Here is a 22,216-nt window from a genome sequence, read left to right as displayed (position 1 = left end):
TCCCCGAGTGTGGCCACCGGCCATGCTGAAACTTAACCCAGGTTGAGGCTGACTCTCTAAAAGCTCTGCAATCCTCATGTGTTCAGTGTATTTGGGGATTTGGTGTAGCAGTTCCTTATTGTTACCTGATTTGAAGAAATGATGTGTCTTAATACCAAAGGATGGCATGTCTCCATAACACCCCAGAGCCCAATAAGAGAGCATCCACTACTCTGCAATTTGCCCTCGTTACTCAACTGTAACTAGAGAGCACACACTAGTCTGGAGATCATGAAATCCACCAGCCCTGAGTTTTCCAATGAGCAGAGAGGTCACTGAAATAAACACTTTTTTTCCATGTGCCTCGCTGGAAATCAGCAACCCATTGGGCATGTTTTTCCTATTTTCAGAATATCCTATACCCCACTGCTAGTCCTTGAAGCTAAAGGAAAAATAAATTGTTGCTAGAAAAGCAAGTTAAGTGTGGGATTCTATCGTCTGAATTGCTTCTCTAGTAGTAGTTCCAACTAAGTCAACAATTCCCTAAAAATTCTTCAAAAATAGGTTGTGTACACAAGAAGGCTGGAGGTCCGAAGAGAGAAAGATAGTACTTTTTTAAGAAAAAAAAAAATCATAGAGCCAAAGAGAACTCAAGTACATTCTAATGCATTCTCTCGTAAAGTATATTAATTACATATATGAACAGGAAACAAACTAGTTACAAAATACAACTTAAAAAGTCAGCACAAAATGGGCATTCAGACCATCCTGATTATTTTGTTTTTTCAAAGGGGGAGGTGGATGAGGATGATGGAAAAGTAACCAAAGGACTTGTATGCATGCATATAAGCATAACCAATGGACATAAGACACTGGGGGATAGGGGAGGCTAGGGGACTGTCAAGGGCGGGCGGAAAAAATGGACACATATGTAATACCCTTTGTAATACTTTAAGCAATAAAAAAAAAAAAAGAAAGAAAGAAAAGTAGAAGAAAACATGAGGAACAAGTCGGGAGACACATAAACCCGCTGTCTAGGGACACAGAGGCTGCCACTGGTGTCTGGGATTGTCAGCACATGGTGGGAAGCACTCACATCAAGCTGTGTGCATAAGCAGGAGAAACAGACAGCATGTACTCAGGGCACACACCTGCAGGGAGGCCCCCTGCACAGAGAGCAGATGCACAGGCTGAGTTCATGCAAGATCCACACTCCTGTCCTCATTCCCCACTCCCTGCTCCCAGAGGCCTTCAGAATCAAGGCTGTCCAGGGCCATTGAGGCCACTGCTCAGAATGGTAACCCTCTGACCAAAGTTTACCCTCTTCATACATATGGATTTTCCTGTTCTCAGGTTACCTCCAAAAATGTCACCTTGGACTCTGCATGCCCTATCATTCAGCACCTTAATGTTTCACTTAAAAGTGAAAGGGTCCTACATTTACGAACATATAAAAGAAACACAAGATGTTACTTAATGGCCTTGCTTTCCAAACCTCACTTCTTCAGAGGATCATTTGTAAGCTAGCCATTAGGGGCAGTCTGTTAACTAAGTGTTCACTTGATGTCTGGTTGTGTGTCTGTCATGTCTGCAAGGACACAGAAGCCCTGGCCATGGTCCTCCTGACAAAACAGGTCTAAGGAAGGAATTCCAAAGAAGGCAGACACTCCATCTCACCAGCTGACACTCCATCTCACCGGAGCAGCCCTACCAGCTAAGTAGGACATACAATTTGATAGTGATGACTGGTACTTCTCCAAATAAAAGTTTCTTTCAAAGGATATTGCTGGTCTAAAATTCTAACTTCTCAAAGTTGAGTGATTTGGGGCTAGGCTCTCAATCACTCTGATCATCAGTTTATCTTTCTACAAAATAGAGCAGTTAGTTCAGTATGTTTTAGGCTTCCTACTGGCTCAAAAATGCTGTGTCTAATTATGAAGTTCCTACTGCCAAGTGATCTGCCCCTCTCCCTCCTAGTTTCTTCATTTCCATTCCTCTCTCTCTCTCTCTCTCTCACACACACACACACACACACACATACATACACACACACACACACTCACTTTCTCCAGACCACCACCTTGGAAGGCAAGCTGCAAGCAATCCCTATCCACATTCCCCATCACTGCTTCTCTGCTTGAGATTTGACACCAATTTTTTTAAGTTAGTTTATGAGATAAAAATGAGATACACAAACACCACTTATACACAGACCTCACCTTGAGATTAGATCCTCTGTGCATTCCAGCAGCTTCTCCATTGTCCAGGCCACAGAGGCAGGCATCTGCCAGGGTCCCAGCTGCTCAAGTCCAATGGCCACCTCCTACTCCCTGAGACCTTGAACAAGTCATTTTACCTCTCTGGACCTCAGTTTCCCTAACCATAAAATGAAATGTTTGAGATAAAATGAATGCCAAAGTATCTACCAATTAAGACTTCTCACTCTAGAGCTCTGAAATGTCATTGAAACCAAAGCAAAAAGTTACCTAAGCCCTCTATCTCCTATTGGTGTTTACCTACAGGGTCCCAGATAAATGGAAGTAACCTTTTGCATGATCTTGTACAACAAATAATAAAAGCACATTAATAGGGGCAAATATTTCTAATTTGTATTTGTTTATTTGTTTATTTCCAGGCGAAAGAAGTTGCAGGCAGCACCTGCCAGTTGTTCTGGAGAGTCCATAATGCACCCCACGCCCCAATCTTTTTTTTCACAATGGGCCAGAAGTTCAGAAACTATAAAGATGAAAGTAGGAAACCACACAGTAGAAATATGGAGCCTGAAATATTGAGAAAATAATTTACGGAAATAATATCCCTCTTTAAAATCATTAAGATATTAAGAAGGGCTCAGATAAAGTAAAAATTAAATTGAGCACAGAAAAGACTGATTTGCCTAGGATCCCTTTCAGCCGTGTCATCATGTTTCTATTTGTTGCCCTCAACTGACATGGTTGGTCATTTGTTTTGTTTTAAATAAAATGGGGAAGCAACAAATATATTAAATTCATCTGCAAAAAAAAACCCATATTTGCATGCGGAAAACAAATAAGTGGGTGCCTGAATGGGTGGTTAGGCATGCAATTGCCCATCTGCACCCAGGGCTCCAGCCTCCCTGCAGGTGTGCTATCTCCATTATGGAAGGCAGGCGACACACAGGAGGGAAACCAGTACCCTCCAAAACTGGACCTGCTTTGAACTGACCCCCTATACTGTCCCAGCCCCCCATCTACTGCCCCTGTATCTTAAAGCTAAAAACAAGAAATAGTTTATGTCATCCTTTTGTCAAATTTCTGGGGATTCTTTAAGTCACAAAGGCTTTTTTTTTTTTTTTCTGAGCATTTTCAATGTGTACTCAACAAAGATTTACTGCTGCAACTATTTTTATGAGCGTGGGTAACCTCCTCTCCCATACCATTCACCATGACCACTGCATTCCCACCACACTGGCCACTTCACTTTTCTGGAATATACCCAGCATGCTTCTGCCTCGGGGCCTTTGCAATATTTTTTTCTCGGCCTAAAACATCCTCCCTCCTCTTATCTCAGGTTCACTGCCTCATTTCACTACCTCATCAGGTTCCTGCTCAAGTGCACTCTTCTCAGTAAGACCTTCTCAGACCAATGAATTTAAATTTGTGTCCTCCCTATCCTCTGTGGCTTTAACCTGCTTTGTTCTTCTGAAAATAGGTTACAATCTAAACATTATATATTTACTCATATATATGAAGGTTTGCTTGATTCTGTTCAAGATTCTATTCCCACAGTAGGTGCTCAATAAATAGTTGTTAATGAGTCATCATTATCATTTGCAAACCACTACACTAGGCACACAGGGTCCTCTTACGGAATAAGATATGCTTAATGCTCTTAAGAAGCTTCTACAATCTAGTGGAAGAGGAAGACTAAAAGTCTGCTTATACAGCAGAGCACAGTGACACGAATGTTCTAAGATGCATACACAAAGCACTCGGATGGTAGAGAAAAAGCAAATCGTTGACTATAGAACAGTTGTTGATTATAGGATTGAGGGCAGCAAACAGACAGAATTCTCTGGAAGTACATTTTTAAAAAGCACAGAAACCATCCTCAAAAATACATCCAGTACAAAGACATCCTCAGCTAGCCTCCTTTCCTTCATCAATAATGCTAAATGGGACAAAAGATTGCCCAAGATAAGTCAGCATTTATGTGTGCCAAGACCATGGAGAAAGGAAGAGTCACTTTCATCTATAAAGCCTTCATTTAAAAAAGGAAATTATTTAAATGCACACAGAATGTCCCTTCTGAGAATTTCAGACTCTGCAGACAGGGAGGACCTTAAAGGACAAGCAGTCCAACTTCTTATTCCCTCTACAAGAAAACATCAGTATCAGCCTCTACCTGCAAAGACAGAGTCTGTGTCCCCTTCCATGGCAGAGTCCTACTTTGCTCCTGCCTCCTCCATCCTCTTTCTCTCTTCTCCACTCTAACCACCTCCAGTTTATTTTTCATCACTCAAAGTGCTGTCTACCATCCTAGACTACTGCCCTCTTCCTTTCTCTCCTCTGTCTGTCTCTTCCACTATTCTAGGACTTTCCTATTTTTCTTTTATTTTTTTTCTGTTTTTCAGCTGTGCTCTGCTGAGAACTAAGCCTTTTGTCTGGGTTAGAAGAGGAGCACAGAGTATCCAAAGATTCATGCGTTAACTCCATGAACCCTAACCCAATAACAACCTGGTAGAGTCAACTAACTTCATGACCTTGACTTTAAAATGCCATCCTTGACATAAATTAGAACAGTGCAAACATTATAACTCTTTGGAAACAAAGAAAACACAGAGGTGAAAGGCATTTCTCAATCCCACTCCACCTCAAAAACATACAAAATTTGGGGAGCCTTGTGTATCCAATAGACCGTGACCCCTTTAGTACTATTAGTATTTCCCAGCTTTTCAACTCCCACAGCCAGGCTACATGAATAAATGTGAAATTAGAATAGTTTTTAACTATCTCTATACTTGAGAATTGGATTCTAGCCACTACTTGCTATGTGACCTTGGGCAAGACATTTAAAGTCAGCAAATCAAACCATCCCAAAAAAATAAAGGAAAAAAAGATCTCTAAATATCTAATCGAAAAATAGCCAAGAGACCTCTTGTATGCCTCCACTCTCTCTCCCCTTCCTCACCCACAGCCATTATAAATATTGCTAAATGATCATCAACTCTTTCCTACTCAGTCAGGATACAGCTTCAGAATCCTTCTCAACACAGCACCTCAAGGAGTCACTACTAAAATACTTTATGGCCACATTAAATGAAATCCACACCACTCATCCATCAGATAAAGAAATTTGAAACACAAAGACGGGCCATGATCTCCTCATATCTCGGTGTTAGGAGCAAAACCAGAGCTACAAAGGCCCTTTCCCCGTAGTCTCCTAAGTTAGTCTCCTCTTCTAATGCTGATGTTCTGTGACTATTCCTTGGAGTGGAGAAAGGGAGCTTGCTATTGTATGAAGTTGTAAGAAATAGAGATAAAGGGTTCCTAAGTAGAGGCAGAAGCTTAAAAAAGGTGTGGAGGTAGACTAGAGGAACATTGGAGCTGGCCTGAAGAAGTTTGTTACCTGTAGGAACCAGTGCACTGTAACCATTTTTAGCAGAAGAAAATTCAGGATCAGGGAAGCATTTCCAGTAGAAGGAACAGCATGAGCAAAGGAATGGTGAGGACTGCCATGTGCTGAGAGGACCCTATAGACCGCTGAGCAGAGAGCAGTGGCCATCACAGAGGCCATAGACAGAGGGAGGGGAAAGGAAATGAAGATGATGACAAGATAAGATTAGAAGAATCAACCAAAGTCTTTGTGGTGTTTTAAATACTGATTTTTTAAAGTTGATTTAAAGTCCTCAAGACTCATAAATGGGAAAAAAAAGGTAAGAGAGAAGTGGAGGAAAAGTAAAAAAATATATCTCCATTCTCAATGGGGAAAAAAAATACTTGCTATAAGATGTATTACAGGAACACTTTCATTATGTAAAAGCCTATTTTGTTTTCATGTCATTCTTAGATTACATCATAAAGTGGCTACAGCCGTCTTGTACCGTATAATAAATAAATCACTAGCTTAATTCTTGAACGAGCCAGAGCCCTAGACTTAAGAGGAAAATATTAGATCATTTTTAATAACTGATATAACTCAAGCCAGTCACCATTGAAGTAGAGTGAGATGATGTCATCCTAAAGAAGTCCAAAGAGAAGCCAAGGAGGGTCAGCCCTGGCCAGGTCTCAGAGAAGCTTCCACTTAGAAAAGAACAGGAGGCTGGTAGCAGTATACTAGACCATTTTATCATGAAAACCAACACTTACTTTTCAAGTAGAAATGCCCAAGAGGCCTTCCTCATGAAACATCATGCGTGAATATTTTATTCCCAGAAGTACTATTTTTTTAAATACCAGAAAATGTGAGCATATTATGTCTGTATTCATGTCTTAGGAGCAAAACTGTAAATGTTAAGGCTTTTAATTACTCAGGAAAACATGAAATCAGGGTGACATATGCAAATGCTACAGGTCTGGTCCAAGCCAAGGGGACCATGTAGAGTGGGGACTTGGAGATAATGACCTAACAGAGAAAAGAACTGAAGGGATTTTTAGCAGGTACAGATATGAAGGAGACCAAAAACTTAACATTTAATGGCCACCAACTGAATACTTAATACCCTCTCAGGGTACTATATATATATAAAATGATGCTTTGTAAGCAAAAAAGGATCCTGAAGAAGGTGCTATTTGCCCCATTTTTTAAGTATGGAAACTGGTTTTAAAAATAATTAAGTGACTTAAGTGAGATTACACAGTTAACACATGATAGTCTTCCTACCCCAGATTTTGCTTTACTCTCTTGTCTTCAACCAACTAAAATTATGTACAATGGACTTTCAATAAAAATCAAATAATTGATAAGAAACACCTTGAAAGCACAAAAACTATAAAAAATATTGAAAGGGGTCATGGAAAAGGGAATAGTATTACATTCTGGCCAGTGACCATCTCAACGACCAAAGCTAGCTTTCCTTATGTTGGCAGTAAGGCTCCTAATGAGCTTGACCACCATTTTAAGTCTCATTGCCATTGATTTTTTTAGGAATGTTAAGGTGGACTCTAAGGGAGCCTGTCATCTTATATAAAATGTACTGCCAATCTTGGTTTGATAAAAAGTATTTTGGTAGGGGAAAAAGATGGATATTCTGGAAAAGAACTTTCTGCCCTACAGAAGGTATTGGTTGAGGTTTTATATCTGATTCTGTCAGTCTCACAGTAATAATGTTGTGTATTGGCTCACTGTTCTCAACACAAATGTTCTTCATAACTGCAGAGACATGCTATCAGAGCCAAGTAATACTGATTTATGCAACTTTTCAGGACACAGCGAGACCCAACAGGAGATGTAGACCCTGAAATTTACCTAGCGGAAAAACATGAAGGCTCAAGACTCCAAATTTTGACCTGTTTTCCCCAATTTCTTCCTGGGACAGGATGGAAGTTGCAAAACACAGAGAAAGCATGCCTGGAAGTTATATGGGCTGATAATGAAACATAGACTGTGTGGAGAGGTAGAAGGGAAGCATTGGGCCAGAGTCAGAGGAGCCTTTGATGGCTGCTCCATGGCTACTAATGCTCTGTGGCCCAAGAAGAGGGTGTCCCCTCTCCAGGTCTTGGTGTCTTACTTGTACAGTAAAGACCTTAAGCGAGAACATTCAAAAATTTTTACCAAAGGAGCTCTAACTGTGAAGGAAAGTGAAAATGTAGAGGTATGGGAGCATAGCATTACTAGTAATTGAAAACTTGCGTTTTTCCTCTGAAAACCATGCCTATTTTGTACTCTATATATCAATGTTTCTATTAGGATTTTAAATGGAGTTTCATCCAAAGTCTTCAAGTGCAATTGATTCACAGAGGTGTGCTGAGTTCATTCAGTGGTTCCATGGAACTCCTACACTCACCTTAGCGAATGACCATAACTTAGGCAGCTCCTAAACTGACCCCATATAAATGCACACCTGCTACTCATATCCTTGTGCAATCACTCTCCTTGAGTGTGGGTGGGCTGGATTGACTGACTTGCTTATAGCAAATAGAATGAGGCACAGGGAACAATGTGTCACTTTCAGGATTAGATTACAAAAGGCTTTGGCTTGCATGCCTTACTCACTCACTCTGAGGGAAGCCAGCGGCCATGTTGAGACCGTCCCTATGGGGAGGCCCACATGGCAAGAAACTGAAGGTGGCCTCCAGCCAACTATCAGTAACTGAGGCCCAAAGTCCAACAACCAGTGAGTAACTGAATCTTGCCCACAGTCCTATCAGTTTGGTATGCATCCCTCCACCCCCTTCCTCATTGAGCCTTAGAAAGAGACTGTAAGTCCAGCAGACACCCAGACTGCAACCTCTGAGAGACACCTTGAGGCACCCATCTAAGCTGCTCCGATTCCTGACACAGAAACTGTGAGATAATAAGTGTGTTTTTTGTTTGTTTGTTTTAAGGTGCTAAATTTGGGGTAATTTGGTATGCATCAATAGATAATAAAGACAGTATCCAAGTTTGAGATTATTTTAATGGCCCCTACCAACTCCACCACTTCTCACACCCAAACATCCAGAATTCCCAGATCGAAACTGTGAGTAATGCAGCCATCCTGCTAATCCTCTTCTCTGATAGATTTATTGTTAATGAGTTTGTCTGTTTTTTGTTTGTTTAAAGGTGCTAAATTTGGGGTAATTTGGTATGCATCAATAGATAATAAAGACAGTATCCAAGTTTGAGATTATTTTAATGGCCCCTACCAACTCCACCACTTCTCATGAGGCCTGGGCAGTAGACTATAAAAGATTCACTGTCAAAACTCTCAAAAAGGAACCTTTGTGCCCCAGAATGCAGAGATGCTGTCTAGTTTAGAAACACAGATGCAAGCATGCTCTGGCCACATGGAGGTGGCCATGGAAATGTCAGTGCAGTTCAAAGTCAACAGACACATCCAGCTACAGTCCATTGGTCAGAATGAACTAGAGCCAGAACCACACATGCAAGATAAGTAACTCCATCCTGCCCAGCTGTATTCTGCACAGCCCTAGTGAGCCAAACTATAGCCACAGGCCCAACCTGCCAAGCCCCTGGGCTTATGTCATAAGGCTCCATGGCTCACTGAGAACTTCTGAGAGCAGATTCCCTCCTCCTGAAAACCTTTCCCAATGGTCTCAATTATTTCGACTCTCCCAACCTTTCACATAAGCCCCATGAGATCTGAGCCTATAAATCACTTACCTTGATTTTCCAAGCACCTAATGTGAGGCCTGAAACATATGTGGTGATTCCTGAATGTATGTTATAAACAATACTTCTCTAAGGTATATTTCACTGTCTTTCTCTCTAACTAGACTGTAAGCTTCTTGAGGTCAGGGACTGTGCCTATTTCACTGTGATGTCCTGAGGTTCACTGACTTCCAGACAAACACGGAGATCAGGGTAGAGAACAAGCATACTTTCTGTGAACATGGGTAGATACTTGGCAGCAATCTACAAAGGACTCTTGAGGCTCTCCATCAATTCAGCATCAGACCCTTTCTATTGCACAGTAACCTAATGAAAATTCCTCTGACTCCATAGCCCTCCTCAAAGTACAGATGTCTGCACTCTCCTCAGGTCAGGCAATAGAAGAATGTGAAATTAAAAGGCAGAAAGCAAGAAAGAGAGAAAGAGAGCTCTTCCTTTTACTTTCATGGACAGCAAAGACCTCATACAAGACATCCCTGGGCTAGAAAAGAACAAAAAGTCTCAGGGGGCTGAATGGTTCCCTGCTCAGACCAAGCAAGTCCTTTTGCAATTTTTGAAGCAATAACATAGAAGCAGCGAAAGGTGACCAAGCAGATGGTCACACATGCCCAAAAAACCACCTGACCAAGTAATTGTAGAGAGCCAAGACATACCTCTCAAAGTCAAGTGGAAGTGACCAATGTTTTGCTTTCGGCAGAGATTACTACCTGATTATTCTGAGAACCAAAGAGGAAATATTAAAACTGAAAGCCCTTGGCTACCGTCAACAATTATACACTAGTATCAACAGAGGAAAATAATTTCCTTCCTGACTCCCACTGGGCCAGTCACGCCTGGAGCAGAAGGTGTGATTAGCTAATCAAACAAAGCAAGAGCCAACCTGTTAGACTGTAGTTTCTAGGGTTTTTCTCAAGCACTGATGCTTCATCTCTGATCTACCTTGTTCCACCTCCTACAGTCTAGAACAAAAATAAATATGGAAAGTAATAATGATATACTATTTCATGTCAATATCAACGGCCATCATTGAGCAAGATTGCAGATATAACTCCTTTCCAATACTGAGAACACATCAGTGCCTATCCAACCTTGGTGATGGTGGTGGTTCAGGGTTAGACAAAAGGACATACATTGAGTATGTCCTGTGTACCAGGTAGGGCACTGGGGGCTACACGTTAGATCACCTTATTTTTCTGTATGTCCAAGATGAGCCTTTAAACTAAAAAATGAAACAAAAGGATTAACCTGTCGTGTATGGGCCACACCTTATAGTTTACAAAACAGGTTAGCATCTATCAACCCATTTGATCTAAACAAACATGAGAGGTAGACAGGGCAATGATTATTATTCCTAATTCTCAGATCAGGGAAATGAAGGCAGAGGGACCTTGTTCTTTTAGGGTTGCACATCTAATCATTGTAAGACCTTCTGATACCCCATCCCATCATATTTGTTGCCTTTTTATGAACTCACAAACTTTTTTAAGCCATACTGGTCCCAAAAGCCTTTTTCTGTCCAGTCATTTCTTCACCCTCATAAAACCATACAGTCCAGCCTCATCTGTGCTAGAACTCCTAAAATACTCCAACAGAGCACTTGCCAGTGCCTGAGGGACCACCCATATGGAAAGGAACACTCACTGCCTTTGGATTTCTTCTTTATCTCCATGAAAATGCATTGTGCACCGACCATGTGCCAGACATCCCACGAGACTCTGGGGAAAACTCATGAACAAGAGATGCTGACTCTCGTTTGACTGGGTTTTCTAGCCTTAAAGCCATAAAGTTCTCTGGGCTCTCATTCCTGTAACAGTTCCTGGTGGGATATCACTTCCGGTCCTCTCAGCATCCTCATGAGGACAGTCCCGTTGGCTCAAGTCCCTTTCAGAGGATGAGGTGAGGACTAAAGTCTGACACTCTAGGGGAGCTCTGAATGGAGGTTGATAGTCACTCACATAGCTTTAGTCCTCTCTCCCCTTCCTAATAGCACCCAGATGTTCTTTTGAGGGACCACCATATCGTACTGTGTAGCTGCCATGAGGTCGGGGAGATATTGTTTTAATATTCAGAGCAGAGCCTCAGGTCATACATGCCAATTAACACAGTGTCCTCCTTGTGGCCTCAGTGACTGGTGCAGAGGAATGCAATTTCCCAAGTCTATGGGGATATGGCAAACAGGGCTCTCTTTCCCCAAATGGCAAGTGAGCAGCCATCTCCTGATCATGAGGTGAAACATCCTGACAATGAAGCCAACACATAGAAGAGGGCAGAACAAGGAGCACAGCATAGATACAACTGTGCTTGCTCAAACTAGTCCTGATGCCCACATCACCACTAAACGTGCTGGTTTCCATCAGGGAACCTTCCTCTCCCCGCCCCCCCACCCCCAACTTGATTCTAGATAACACTCTGTTCAATGCAGCTTAAGGCTGCATCAGTAAGGACAAAAGCCACTGTTGGCTCATAAATTAGCTTACAGACAACAAAAATTCCTTTTGTCTCTTTCAGCTCACTCCTGTTTAGGTACTCTCTCCCACTCTATCATTGCAAACTAGATTTTTTTTTTATCCAAATGCAAGGCTTCATATTCATCACAATTTAATTTCTAACACTGAAAAAATTTTCAGAAAATAGAACAGGTAACAAAGATCCACATTGGATGCTTAAAAAGTATGCTTGGGATAAAGCATTCAAAATCATGCTTGAAATTTTAACAGGCTACTCTCTAAAAGTCAAAGCCATGGTTTCCAGCTTTTTATCTTATGCAGATCCATAGGCGTAGAAAGTCTGTTGTTCTTTTAAGATACATTGATGAAGAAAAAAAAGGGCAATGAAATGTAACTGTAAACTGAGCCACACTTTTAAATAAAGTTAGATTTTATCAATCACAAGAGCATCTGCTTTGCTTGGAAAAACTACATCATAAGCAAGGGAAGCCATATTATGTAGTCAGTATAAAGTCAGTGGTTGGGGCACAGACAGACTGGCCCTCAAGATGGAGACCACAGATCTAGAATTCTAAATAGAAGCCTGTCCCAGAATTCCCCAGCTACTTGCCTCAAGTCTCCCCCCAGCCCAGGGTAGCCCACAGTATTGATTCTTCCTACCACCCCTCTTTTCTAGAACATGATGTTCTATTCTACCCTCTAAACACAGAGGAATTCCAAAACACAAGGGAAATCTTACTTTACCTGGTCACCAGTCCCCTTTCTGAATGTGCAACAGGATTCGAACTCAGACCCTTTAACACATAGTGTTCAACCTTTTGCTTAAGCAAAGTTAGCCTCCCCTACCTGAACAGATTGTTGTGAAAATAAGATGAAATCACAAAAGAAGCACCATATAAAGGGGTTTTTAAAAAAACCACTCAATAATATTACTTTCTTTCATCACAGATGTCCATAAAACTGGTCATTGACATTTTCATTTTGGTCTTTCAATTTCAAGAACACTTTCCTCCATGCCAAAGGAGAAAGAAGGAAGCAATACAATTATCAGCCACCGGAAATCATCATTTCTCCAAATTTTCTTCCAGTCTCTCTTCAAGCCAACTTCTAAGAGCTGAGTCCTGCCTTTTCTTTGCCACACATTTTATTAGCATTATTATATTCCATCCATTGCCAATGAAATTAGCTTAAGAAAAAAAGAAAGAACATTTTGGTTCTCCTCTAGTTCTTCGTCCATGTTAATTATTAGTGTCATGCTTACCTTAAATGGAAAACACTGATTTTTAAAACATGCAAATTGAGTATAAAAAGGAAAAGTCTTCTTTTCTGCATAGGACTTACCAACTGAAGAAGAAATCTCTTCCCTCCAATGAGTGTTCAGTTTAGGAAAAGCCCTAAACTGAGAATCAGGTGAGTGGATTCCGTCTTCAGTTCTCTTGCTGAGCCTCAGTGATCCCACCTATGGGAAACTGGAGAAGAAGATTGCTCATGAATTTCTAGGATCTTAGCAGCTTTAGAACTTCCGGGTTTATGAACTCACTGACCAGGCAATAGTGAGAAGGGTGCCAGGCTTGAAACCCACAGATCTAGTGGCTCACCTCTATTCCTCCTAAGCTCCTGGCACTTGTATTTCACTAATTTGTCTCAGAATGGTGGAGAAAGAGAATGCCAGCCCCCCAGTGTTCATCCTCAGCTCTCCTAGGAAAATAGCTTCATGGTAATATCACAGATGAAAGAGACAGATCAATTAGTTAGATACATGTTAGGTAGGCAAGAAAAAAAGCTAATAGCAAAATCTGAACTACAACAAATAAAAAGAAACAAGGGATATGAGTTTGCAGACACATTTCTAACTATAGGAGCAAGCAAGCCCTCTGAACCTTGATTCCCTTGCCTGAAAAGTAAGAGCAAGTGAAGAGCAGAGAGCTAGACAATCTTGACACTTGCCAGGAAATCCTCATAACAGGTTTCATTTAATTAAGAGCTATTACTATTTGCTAAGAATGATGCAATATATATTCCAACACACACAGATGCCGAAGCAGCTGGCTGCTTTAAATGTGTCTTTTATATGCAGGAGAGATCCACATACTAGAAAAACTACTAATCTTATTTTCATTGTCATCATTTTAGATATTATTAAATCAATCACACAATTGTTTCATGTATATTTTCTCATTCAGTCTTCAAATATCCATATAAGATCAAAGTTGCAGGATCATAATAAAATAACCCACATCAACTCTCCCACTGACAGGAGGAGAAGCTGGGGCCAGAACAAGGAGGTGGCCACTACAGGTCCCCACCATGAGTACCAGACAATCCAGGGCTCCAGTCCAGGGCTTGTCCACTAGACCCAGTGACTGCCACTTTGACAAAGGGTAGGGAGACTCATTGGGCAAAGGGACTGTCCATTGGTCACATAATAGGCTTTGGAGCACAATCCAGAGTCCCATACTCAAGTCTCTGAACACCTGCTTCAAAGCTCTCAGAGTACAGCCCGACAGCAGAAAGAATTAAGTTAGACAACAGCATACTAGTAATCAAGATGAGCCCAGTACAGCAATGAGTTTCCTGAGAACTAGTGGTTTTCAAGAACATTAGAATTCTCAAAGCCATTCCACTGAAATGAGAGAAAGGCATAATTTCAAACTTGCTGAGGAATGAAGAATGAGGAGGCCAGTACTGGACCTGTGGACAGCACGGTCATACAGAAAACAAAAGACAGCCTCCACCCACAAGGCCCAGGAAACCTAAGCTTTTCCTTGCAGAGGGAGATATAAATCACAGCAGTTTCTACAACTGCCACAACGGGTGCCTGACTTCCCAGATTTCTAAGCTTCCCTGAAAGGCAAGGCTCTCCAACCTTGGCCCTCAGGCAACCTCTCACACTCTTGCCAGCTTCCTTCAAATGCACAAATGAAAGTGGCCTCACTTTTCCTTAGTCAACTTCTCTTTTAATATTTTTTTTCCATAATGAGAACAAGTAGCTTTGCTGAAGAAGGGCTGTGAAATGATTGAAGTTCTCATGCAAACAAACCATTAACAGAGTTCAAATGCAATTTAAATTACCAGTTGTTAAAGTGCTCCTCAATTTCATGGTAAGTTTCCAAGGAGAATTACATGCTATATACTATTTAATTGGTTGTTTTCTATTTTTTAACATCCATTTATCCCCACCACCACCCTTATATTTCAGAAGTGTCTATAAAAGCTTCCCTTTAAAAAATTATATATTGTTGAATAGATTAAATCTAAAGATTGAAAAGTATAAGAGAAACAGCTGCAGAATTAGGCCGCTCAGCAAAATTGATGGTTTTGACACCGTAAATCATGCAGAAATTTCAAATCTTAGGAGTATCTTGTAGTACCATCATTTTTACAGATGAAGACACTTGAGACCCCTAACAGGAAAAGGAAGGTTTGACTCAAAGTCCTCTCACTGGTCAGTGACAGAATCAAGATGAGAACCATGGCTCCAAACTCCCAACACTGTGCTTTCTCTTCCCACCACCACATGGTTGGAGGAGATGATGGGAAATATTCAATGAATTTCCCACACATTAAAAAAAAAAAAAATACGAAGTCCTCTTCAAACACTCCTGACCTCAAAAGCAGAGGTGGAGAAAGGCAAATATCTTCTAAAAAAGGAGAAAAAAAGAAGTAAAGGCTGATGAATGAGTGCATTCAAAGGAGTTCAAAATGAGCAGATTCTTTGAAGGAAAAGTCAAGACACTCATCTAGCTTCATTAATCAAGTATGAGACATTGAGACTGCCGATGTCCACTGCTTTATCCAGCCTGGAATGAGGGCCTGCCCCTGGAGTGAGAGGATAAAGGATAAACAAAGTCAAGCAGGAATTGTCACATCTGGAGATAGAAAGGATTTCTGGAGGTCATTATAAGTTCAGGATGAAGTTCAAAGCTTGATATTAGATTTATGTAAGTTCTACTTTCTCTAAGCTTGAGCTTCCCTGTCTGCAAAACGGGGCTATTACCCATCAGGGAGATTGTAACCATGTCCTGGGATTCCATATCCAGCATGCACGAAGTCTGCATTAGAACTGTGGCTGCTAAAGTTTTTATAATGTCTCAAAGCATATGGTTCTGCCATTCTAATTATATGGACTATAACTTAGTCTTACAAGCCATGTATGTTCCCTAAGTGTGTTAGATGCCACATATCCCCTGACTATAAATTCATTTCTTTTTCATTCAAGAAAATAAATAAAACAAGTGAATGAAAACAAACATCCAAGCATTTCCCTTCAAAGGAAAACTTTGGGGAACTATTTAAAAATGGCCTTCAAACCCAGTTTATGAACTGTACAGCAGGGAAAAAAAATCCCAATTTAATGTACAGAATCTCATTCAACCTGTCCACCAACCTTATAAAAAAGATTTTCCAATTATCCATTGGGGAAACTAAGGTCAGGGAGATTAGGCAAGGTTTCAGGACTAGGGAACATGAAAGCCAGTACTTGAACCCTAGTCTTTGAAGAGTAGGAAATGTTAAAGCCAGTACTTGAACCCTGGTCTTCTAAATAAAGCTCCATGGCACAGGTTTTATTACTTTGCACTGACAACCTTACTATGTGCAGCTATTCTACTACATATACCTAAAAAACAAACAAAACAAAACAAAAAACTCTTCTGCTGTTTCTACATTTCGAGGAGGAGCTTTGGGATAAAAAAGTAAAAGCTTAACTTTCAAACCAAAAAAAAAAAAGGTTAATATTAGAAGCAGATAGATCCCTCCTGAATTCTACCTTCCTGTTATGTTCTTAAATGAAGTAAGCTCAGAGCCCAGGCTCTAAGCAGGCATCTGCCCAGTATATGCGAAAACAGACCTGAGAAAGGTTACCAATGAGTTGATATCAGGCCAATTCAAAGAAAGAATTCAAATAACTGGACTCACGATGAAACAAATCACCAATAACTATAGTATGTGCTTCTGAACACCACTCAGATGCAAGTGTTAGCTAACAGGATGTCATGTGCCCCACATTCAGAGGTGCACAAAACAGACGCCTGCTAGCACCTCTTGTCCATAGCAAGGCACAGTGCATGGACCTAGCAGGTGTAGGCACTTAGGCATGCTTTGAGTTCTCAAAGAGCTCATAACCTAACTGGAGACCTGCTTGAATACACACAACAAAAAGAAAAGTGTGCAAAGCACAAGTACATGCAACGTTGTTTGGAGGGTCTGGAAGAACTCTGCAGATGACTTCTAAACTGAGCCTGAACACCCAAGAGGATTTCCACGTATGAGGGGGAGGAAATAGGCCCAGAGAACACGATGTGCTAAGGCCTTAAGGAGGACAAGTTCAGGGAGTTCTTGGGGAAAGTGACTAATCTGATGAGGCCAGTGGCAGCGCACATGGAGGGATGCAGCAGGACATGAGGATGGAAAAGAATGTTGCGGCCAGAACATGGAGGACCTGTGTGCCAGGCTAAAATACTTGGATCTTGAGACTCACGATCCAAGTATGGCACTTTGAGAAATGACTCAAGAGAAAGTTAAATGGTAGTACTATCTTTTTAAGAATGGAATCGCCTTTCCATGGTCAGCGCTCAAGCATAGCAATGGCAGAAGTTTTTAAAGGAGCTTCCTCTGAAAGGCCCCACCCACAGAGAAGTCAGAAGAGTTTGGGCTCTCAGAGTTATCCCAAACGTCCCAAACCCACAATTCCATGGACCCTTTCCTCTCATCTAGAAGTCTCACCCATGGAAGACCCAGGAAAGAAACTAAGTATCATGTTCCAAGCAGGATTTCCACTCTACCTTGAGGCTTAGGGAAATGCCAGCACTGCCCAACTTGGCAAAGGGGAAGAACCGGCTGAACATAGGCTCTAGCCTCTTTCCTGTCACTGAAGTGGCAGGAGCCAGAGGCCTATCCAGCAAGTACTGCGTGTGTCCAAAGCTCCATACCTCAAAGCTTCCAGCCAGGCCTGGCACTGTGTGACTGGAACCTTCCACTAGGAATGAGCCTGCACTCATGTCACCAGTTAAATTGTGTGGAATCCCTTCCCTTAAAGGAGCTTTTGCAGCGGATCCCATATGTCAAAGACACAGGCAAGATGTGATTCCCTTCCTGCTTTTCAGGAACTCCCAGTCTGGAAGGAGATAAAATATCAACAGAGTAGGAGATGGCAAGTGCCTTAGAGAAAGCACAGATAACAATACAATCTTCATTATAATCCTATGACTTGGTGTGATTATTTATACCCATTTGACAGATGAGAAAACTTAGGCTCAATCAGGTTAACTACCTTGATAGATCACATAGCCTGGAAGTATCAGAGCCAAAATTTGAATCCAGATCCTACGCTCATAAGCAACATAGAGATTCTCTATTGCCTCAGAGCCCATTGCACAGTGAGTTAGCAGAAGAGAGAACCGACAGATCACTTCCAGTGTGGGAGATTGTGGATGGTGGGGAGTATGGACAGTGAGGAGCAGATGATCAGACATTACTTCAGTCAGAAAGTATGATCTGTGCAGAAGTGTATAGGAGCAGCTGAGTGTCTATCGTTTAAGTGGGAGAGGTCCTCTCCGGCTAAAGGAACAGCATGAGCTAAAGTATGATGGTGAGAAAATGCAGGGTATTGTGAGGAAGGGCAGAGAATGTGGCTGACTTAGGGATGAGTGAGCAAGAACATCAAGGAAGTTCATGGTCTGGATATGTTGGGCTCTGGATTCCAGGGTCAGGAGTTTCTATTTAATGCAAAAACTACTAGGAAAATTTAGAAATCACAAAATAAACATAGAGTCAGAGATGTACAGCTAAATATATTAGGAAAATAATAAATGTTTCAAAGCAGAACTATGGTATGGTTTCAGCTTGGGATTCTGGGCTCCTGTGTTAAGGCCATGTAGTAACTTTTCAGAACCTGGGCCAAATCAAGAATAGCAGGCCTTCAGATCCTTCCAGGTCAAAAGACAGAGGGACACTGTTCGCTGGCAATGACTTTGGGAGTTAGGATTTCTATACCTATTTTGTAGATCCTGATCTTCTTGAGAAGAGTCCCTACAGGTCACTAAAGGAATCCCATGCCCTGGCTGGAGCATAAGTACCCCTCGTTGGTAAGCAGAGCATAGAGAACAGGACAGGAGTTGTAGAATCAAAAGACCTGCATTTGATTCTTGGAATCTCCACAAATTAACTAGAAAATCCTTTTAATAAAGGCACAGTTTCCTCATTTATAAAATGAAAATGATAAAACTTATATAGCTAGATTCTTGTGAGGATTAACAATTTACTCATGAGATCAAACATAAAAATTTTAGTTTCCACATGCAGGCTGACATGTTAAGAATAGGTGCTCCCCCTGAAAGCCACTGTGTTGATAGGGGTAGGAGAAAACAGGCCTCATCCTCCTGGTGAAAATCTAAATCTGGAGTTGTCGATAATTTTTTCCCCCTGTTGAAAATTGAGCTGTATTCCCCAGGCAAGTCATTACATCGTTTGTGCCAAATTGTTTTCATCTTTTAAATGACCCAGTAATCCCACTTTGGGCAATATACAACAGGGAATAATCCAAAAGGAAAAAAGAAGGCAATTTGTTCGTAGATGTTATTCATGGTGCTATTTCTAGCTCTTTATATATCCCTCTATTACAGCACTTATCTCTCTGTGCTGTAATTATCCACTCCCCTTCCAAATGCCTCCAAATTATCTTTGAATCAATCCCCAGCACCTAGCACAATGACTGGCATACAGTAAGAACTCAATAAATGTTTGTTGACTAAATGAATGAAAGAAAAATTTTAAAGAAATTCAAATGAGCAAAAACAAAACACTGTTTTTAAGAGATGAAATGAAGAATCTTTAAAAAACTGGTATCTATAAATGGCAAACTATTTGAAGAAGAGTGAGTGAAGAAGCTTCAGGAGTGAATTTCAGATGATTTAATTTATAATCTCTGAGCATCTCCTGGTTTAGGCTGAGTGTAGTACAAGATTAATAAGAGACACCCAGGGGCATGAGGTTACATGGTGGCCAGAACACAGGGCTCTATCTTGGATTCTCACTACCTTACATTGACTGAATCACCTAACTTCTCTGAGAGAAGTTTATCCACTGAATGGGAGAGCATTTACTGGAAAGCCCAGCACATTAAAGGGAATTACATGGAGTAGGCAGGGGCCAGCAAGGGTAAATTCACTTGTAAATGAAAGAGGAGGGTTGGGAGGTGCCCTTGGATTGGGATCCTCAAGCCAAGGTAGGGCTTTGAAGCCCTAGTTCTTCTGGGCACCTACTAAGCCTTCCAGGCCCATCTTACAGGTTGGTTGGTCCAAGGCTCCTCACCAGGGAGTTCACTGGAGGCAGGAATCTCTACAAAAACAGACGACACATCAAGGAAAAACACTAAGTTAAATATGGCCCATAAAGTCAACATCACTCTGAATGTCCCGTATTCTTGGTGGGAAAGAATGCTTTGTACAAATACCCAGGGAGAGCAAAGGAAGCGGCCTGTTCTACTGGGCTTATTTTGGGGCATTCCAGCAGCTCTCAGCCAGGAAGTCAGAGGCAGGAAGCCACTGCCCTCCATTCATTGGCCAGACGCTCCAGGTTAGAAACCAAAGCAGGAAGCACAGACTCCTTAGTCCGGATCAGCTTCAAGTCTATGCGGCCCTCACTGCACATGTTTTCACCTCCATCAGGGTATTCCAGAATCCTGCTAATTGAGCTTGACACTTCTCAGAAGGATACTGTCCTTGACATCTTGAAGACAATCCCCCCCCAAAACATGACATGAACTCATCCCCTTCTCTCTGACCCCACTTCTACCACCCTAATAAAAATAACTGGATGATTGCAAGAGTCTCCTCCTAACTTTCTTTCTTCTACTCTTGCCCCAACCATGAAATCCGTTTCCCCTTAGAGCAGCCAGAACGATGCTAGTAAAACATAATTAGATGCTTCCATCACACTTAAACAAAGATCCCAACCTCCATTCTAGCTTACTAACACCTACCAGCCCCTCTCCATTCTTATCTCAGCTTTTTCCTCCTGTAGCCCACTATCTCCTAGCTCACTGGGCTCCTCGGTTCCTCAAACAAAAAACCATTCTCACTCCGCAATCTTTGCATTGACCATGCCCTTTGCCTACAATGCTGTTCCCCTGACTTTTACTGATCTGGCTCCTTGTCACTCAGATCTCAGCTTAAACAATCACCTCCCAGAGCCCTTCCTCCACTCCCTCAGTCAAAGCACCCAGGGTGAATCCTCTTAAGTGTTCCATATCATTCTCTCCTATTTATGTGTTTGTTTATTATCTGCCTCCTCCACACACCCCTACTGGAATGCAAGCACCCAGGATCAGTGTTTCTAGTGTCTTTTTCTTCACTCTAAATTCAGTGCTGGATCAGTGCCCAGAACAGTACAGGCACACAAGTGGGAATCCAATAGAGATTTAATAAAACTAGACAAATGCATGCCACGAATGAAAGAAATCTTACAGACTGCTGAAGGGCAAGTAGCCCAGGCCTGTGGCTAACACCCTGGACTAGGAGTCAGGCATGGATAATGAATGCTTGCACTCTGTAGCTGTAGGCATGTGGGCAAGTTTGCCCACTTCTCTAGACCTTACATTTCTCAAGCAAAATGGGGATGACAGCACCTGTCTTGTGGGAGTGCTGGAAGAATTGAAAGAGATAAATCATGTAGAGTGCCCAGCACGGAGCTCAGCACAGAAGAAATGTTCCCTGTCATTGCCAACAATCCCACCTTCCAGGTAGCAAAACTGAGACTCAGAAAGGAGCAAGCTTCACCGCTGGAGTTAGATACTGTGTGAGTAGCAGAGCCAGGTCAGAAACGCACATCTTAGTCCCTGTCCTCAGATCAGCTATTCCTCTGACATAATTACAAAACTTTTGATATCATGTCACTGGTTTATATATTTCACCTCGTTTCAGAAAGTATCTAAAGTACCTGACAAAAGATACACATGGTCCATGTCTTTTTTTTTAAGTGAAAAAACTATGGGATGAGAGAAGCAGATGGAAAAATAAGGTGAAGAAAGGGGACAAAAAAATAGGAGCCATAAGTCTCATACTATTTGTTACAAGCAGGTTTCAGATTTGGTCCTCAGATTCCCAGAAGCCAATACAAAACCGGAAAATACTTGGGGAGATATTCCTTTAGAACACCTGGCCATTCAAATGACACAGCAATGTGTGAAAAGGTGCCACTCTCCAGTTGAGAACCAATTATCTGCTTCCTCCTGACCACACTGCTGAGTTCAAATCCCAGTTTCACTACTGAGGGCATGGCCTTGGGCAATCTACTTAACTCCTTGAAGCCTCGGGTTCTTCCTTCATAATGGAGGTTAAAAAAATACCGTACCTTTAAAAAGAAGGAAATTCTGATACATGGTACAATATGAACATCAAGGATATTATTCTGAGTGAAGTAAGCCATTTCACTAAAGGATCAGCACTATATGATTCCACTTATTTGACATTTAGCGTAGT

The 22,216-nt window shown here is 41.5% G+C and overlaps 1 protein-coding gene across 5 annotated transcripts in view; it reads right to left on the bottom strand.

Moving 5' to 3' along the window:
* LPP (LIM domain containing preferred translocation partner in lipoma) overlaps window positions 1–22,216 on the bottom strand; it is a 653,115-nt gene that overhangs the window by 566,680 nt on the left and 64,219 nt on the right. For 3 of the 5 annotated variants that reach the window (XM_006765861.2, XM_006765860.2, XM_015565376.1), the window contains one exon: window positions 13,080–13,207. The exons of 1 other annotated variant lie outside the window; for it this stretch is intronic. The gene's annotated coding sequence lies outside the window, so the exon portion shown is untranslated. Of the gene's footprint in view, window positions 1–13,079; window positions 13,208–13,336; window positions 13,399–22,216 lie in introns of those variants that run through there. One more of the 5 variants, XM_015565377.1, reaches the window with a different exon arrangement.

The sequence above is a fragment of the Myotis davidii genome, unplaced genomic scaffold, assembly GCF_000327345.1.
Source record: "Myotis davidii unplaced genomic scaffold, ASM32734v1 scaffold41, whole genome shotgun sequence".
Taxonomy (NCBI): Eukaryota; Metazoa; Chordata; class Mammalia; order Chiroptera; family Vespertilionidae; genus Myotis; species Myotis davidii.
Note: the sequence above shows the minus strand (reverse complement) of the source record. Positions and strands in the feature narration are given on the sequence as shown.